Source organism: Ochlerotatus camptorhynchus, unplaced genomic scaffold (genome assembly GCF_037179485.1).
Source record: "Ochlerotatus camptorhynchus isolate MF236.1 unplaced genomic scaffold, CSIRO-AGI_Acam_v1.1 ptg000002l, whole genome shotgun sequence".
In the NCBI taxonomy this organism is placed as follows: domain Eukaryota; kingdom Metazoa; phylum Arthropoda; class Insecta; order Diptera; family Culicidae; genus Ochlerotatus; species Ochlerotatus camptorhynchus.
In genome coordinates, this window is record NW_027040494.1 from 2,477,417 (window position 1) to 2,482,519 (window position 5,103).

Consider the following 5,103-nt stretch of genomic DNA (forward strand, 5'->3'; position numbering starts at 1 on the left):
TGCTCAGAAAAGTGTGATGAAAGAAGTCTTGACGTTGAAAAGTTATGAGTAACTATGAGACTTAAAACGTTAATGTCTCAATACCAGGGAAAGACAAAAAAAATCATAAGATGGCGTCTAATAAACAACCCAAAAGCATAATTTGAGGTTAAATTTGGCTAAAACTAACAGTTATGCGTAGAACGGCAGTATAAAGGATATCAACGGAAATACCCTAAAATGAGGCATGTAACGAAAATGTGGTAAGTTTTCAAGCGCATATTTCTCTGAACTGGGAAATATGTCAGGCAATATATCATTCGACGGAGAATTTATCCAACAACTTTTGATGATGGTCCCTCTCTTTCCACCTCCCACCTCTTAGCCCTACAAAGGTTTGAGCTAGACGATTTATCTTTAAGATAATTAAATATGACAATTTAACCAGGTTTGCAAACAAAATCGAACTGGTTACAGTTACAGATATAAATTCCCTCTAGAGTTTAAAGTTGATTCACAGCGATATAAATGTGGAAAAACTCAGGCGTCCTCTTAGTTCGCCTTTTTGTCCACCTAAAATATTCATAAGTATTACAAGCAATCAAGAGTTAATGAACAATCAAAAAAGCATCCTATTACACTAGTAACCCCGCAATCTGATGCTATCATAATTTTCAGCAATGTCAGGAATGCTCACGAACCCCCAACATTTGCCAGAAAACTTACTACTAACTCAAGGTATCTTCCAAATAAGCTTCAAAATTGCATTTTTTGTATCAATCGTTAAATTCAGCCCTCTATATCCGTAATACGCGCGCGAGGCTCAAACCTTTTTAGACTACTTAATTAATCTATTACTATTAAATCAAATATTAAAAATCGTGCGAACAAAAATAGTTATTGCAGTGCTACAATAATTATTAAAAAGTCGTTATGACAGCTATCCATACAAAATAATCCATTAGAGATAACTTCGTCAAGATACATAATTTGTCAATTGGGTTCTTTAATTTTGAAAAATATATTGGTTTTTTTATATATCATCTGAAAGAGCTTCGTTTTCTGAGCTCAACGATATTTTTTTCAACCCCACGCACTTTCATCTCGATTTTTAAATCATGATTTAAAGCAAAATAATAATTTCACTGTTTGACACTAAACTGACAAACTGGCAAACTGACAGCTCGCTCCCATACAAAGTGACACCGAGGGGCGCTAATTAGGTGATTTTTGCAAATGTAATCGTACTTATTTAAATTAGTTCCAGTGTGCCAAAATTGATGAAATTTTAGGTTTGGGCTCCATTTTTAATGCAGATTACGAATATGCATTTACCTCAATACCCTTAAAGAACACAATTCAGAAAAAACATTGGATAACTGTTCAAAAGACAGTTTTAACGTGTGAAATGCAGTGTTTTTTTTTTTTAATTTTGTTAGTATTGCTAAACGTTTGATATGTCTTGGCATCGAATTGAAAACATGTATTCCTTTAAAATATAATGAATTTTGTGCAGCACAAGTCAAGAAATGTGGTGTTCTTATTTCAACCGCGTTTCTAGTATTATATCTATGAAAGTCACTTCCTCTTTCAATTCGATTACACAAATATCGAGGCAGCAAACCTTTAACTACTTTAAAAATGAACACCATAGTCAAATATACAATTTATTCTTTGCGAACCCTCTGTAGAGGCGAACGAAAGTGTGCAACAAATATGAAATGTAAACTGCACGAAAAGCGACCTATATAAACAGTCTGAATAAAGCTATCAGCTGCTTTTGATGCAAAGTAGTTCTCAGATAAACTCTATCGTGAAGATAGTTATTTATACACTCCGAAAGAACAATCTCAGATAAAATAACTACTTTTGAAAAATTGCATATCAAACCTGTGAAGCGTTGTGGTTGTCGAGGTTGCTGTCTGGTTTGTTTTCAATTTGTTTCAAAACAGTCTTAGGAAGGTTCACAGACTGTAATTGAAAACACTTACAGGAAATTTATGTGAATGGATCATCGAGATTATAAACAAATGTTACCTTAGAACTGGATTGGTACTTCCGACGACTCACTTAAAGGCTCACTCGCCTTACACGGAGATGACGTAGCTACCAACTGGTTGGACTCAACTACTTCCTCTGGGCCACCAACCGGTAGAAGAATAAGTGTTGATGATGATGATGACGTTGACGACGGACTCAATTTGGGTACAGCGACGACTTTTGTAGTCGTCTGTATAATAAATTATTATTGAATAAAGCGAAATTAGTTACCTCAGTATGAAATGGTGTTTCGATGGTTCACCAAAGAATTGATCAGTACTGCATGGAGCAGCTGCCGAATTCGGGTCAAAGGGTGATGATTGCACTAGCGGAATTATATTCACTGCTTCCTGTTGTTCGTGATGGAAAAAAGAAAACAAAAGAGAGATTATAATAATATGCACTGATCGACTACTCCAAAATGCATATACCGTGAATGCGAGAGTAGTTTTTTCCTCGTTTTTGACTACTTGTGCCAGTCCAAGTTCTTGGAGGAACTCAGTAATTTCGTCGAAGTTCGTTGGATCAATTCCGTGCTCTGTAATGAAAATATTACATTTATGTTATAAATATATCTTATCATACAAAAAATGTACTCACAATTGATAATTTCGTTAGGAAAACCTAACTCCACTAAAAAGCTTGCTCTCTTCGCACAGTTGCTGTTGCCTTCCATGTTGGTCTTGACACTTTAGGCACTCTTCTCACCATTACAGTGAGATCCCGTGCGATTCATGTGTCATACACGTTAAATACACTAGTAGAAAACAGTAGCGCAGAATTATATGAGGATCTCATTGATTTCGATAAGTAAACACATAAAATCAATGTGTGGTTAGTATTGATTTCATAAGCAACAAAAACATATTATTTTTTAGTGTATATCTCATGACATCCGTGTGAAAAGCACATGATTCTATGGTGTCAAGCAATTTTTGAGTGTAACATGAAACAATCTACGAAGTTGTATTCCCAATCTATTTCCAATACCTCGCATCCACCCAAATAAAATCGGAAGAAACCATTTAAAATTTCAAATTGATTCATCACGTCATCGATCGTTGTCGCCGCCGTTTTCATCATCATCATTGCTGCTATCTCAGGGGAGCGATTATTATTCAATACGTACAACACGCGCTTCCTTGTCTAGTAGCAGCCGATGCCAGAGTCCAGAGAAGCCAGGGCAACTCACACAAATCGATCGAAGACTTCTCTTTCGCTCCTCGTTCCTCACATTCGAATCTTTCGATAGGTATTATTCTGTCGTTTTTGTACTGAAAAATAAATAACAACTAACCTTTCGTTTTGATGGGATCCCAAACAAATGGAAAAACTGTGTAGGAGATTGCTGTTCTGCTGTTGCTGCTGCTGCGGGGAAGATTCGTGTGGAAGGAGATATGAACGAAGAAAAAAGTTTGTTATGTACTTTTTCTTCGGTTGCTTGGATTGCAGGAATGGAAAGGTATAACTAATACATAAGCAGGCAGGATGTGTTTACTTGGTTCGCGCTTGGAGTAGTTGAACGTTGGAAGCGTGAAGTGTGTGAGAGAAACCAGGGGCATTAGGAGCATAGAATGTGTTTGAATTTTAACGAAGCTCTTGCCTTGAGGGTCTGGTTTTTGGACATGGGGAGTAGTAATGATTTTTTTTTCTTTTGACAGTGAAAGGGGGAATTTGATGCGTCACTTTTTACGAAGTAGATGTGTTTGTGAGGCAGATAATTTACAGCAATGCTTTCATCCTGTTGAGAAGCGAAGGTGGGATTTGTCTGGGTGGGGAGAGGATTAATGTTGAGTTGATAGGAAAGGGGAGAATCGAAACAATTCTTGAATAAATTATGTACATGCGATTCAGTTGGATAGGTTACTCATAACCGAGCAATTCTGACAGAATTGTTTTTTTGTTTCTATTCTCTACTAAACATCTCCAGTATCCATAATATGTTTCGCTTTTACACGTTTCCTTTGAATATTCCAATCCAATCACATAAAATTCGATGGTAATCAAATATATTGTAATTAAATTTCCTCGAGGCAACGAGCAGCGATACGATCGAAAATTGTTTCACGCTTTTGCCTTTTTCGGTTTGTGTCGCCGCGTTTCAAGTTTTATATACTTGCACCAGGGAGCAGCTGTCGATGGTTATTCATAACGACTCTTATGTGCACGTACGGTTACGACGCTCGCTTGGCATATTAGACGGGCTCACACAAACACATGAAAAAGTATTTGCGCATCGTGTCGACTGATGTGTGGTGATGATTTTCTTTGCTTTTCTGTTCGCTTGAAGTGTTGGTGATGTATTTGCGCAGCTTGCACCGTTTATGTAAACAGGAAGAATGGGACTACGAGCGAGATTAAATAGAAACTGTTTTCCTGGATGTTGGATTTATTGAATACGTTTTTCTTGCAAGCTGATGGTAGCTCTGAGAATTATAAATCTTCTGTACAGTAACTGTTAATCATTTGTTGATGTGATTGGACCTACAAGTTCTAACATTCAAATACATTTCTGTTCAATTATCCAAAGCAACGCCATTCAGCATTGGGTTTCTATCAAAAATACATCCTTGAAATTAATTTAAATCACCTAGCATTCAAAACATCTGAAATCCCATTTCATTCAACTTAAAGTCGCAACCAGCAAAACCAAACCGAAAGTTGAACGGTTTATATAGTGAACACCTATCTCGTAGCGAGCACTTCCAAAACGATTATATAAAGTTGCTCTTATGTGCGAGAGTACGCTGTCATCCACCGATGAAGTGGCAAAGAGAGGGTGTGAGTGAATGCAAAACAAAGCTCTCACGGTCGGCCAGAGCGAGACAGTGCGACGCAAACATAAAGAGGGGGATCAAATTTCAAGCTCCTTCGTGTGGCTCCCTGCATAACGAGAGCAAGAGCTGAGCGAGTGAGAAGAAACGACCGACGAACCGTGCGGAGCTCGTGCGGTGGTATGTGTAAGAAGGAAGAACCCGCTAATGTATGTACGACCGAGCAGGGGCTTATGTACGTACAGCTGTTGCCACAAGGGCCTGCCGCGCGAGTGGTACATAGCAGGCTCAGTTTCGTTCGAGACAGCAT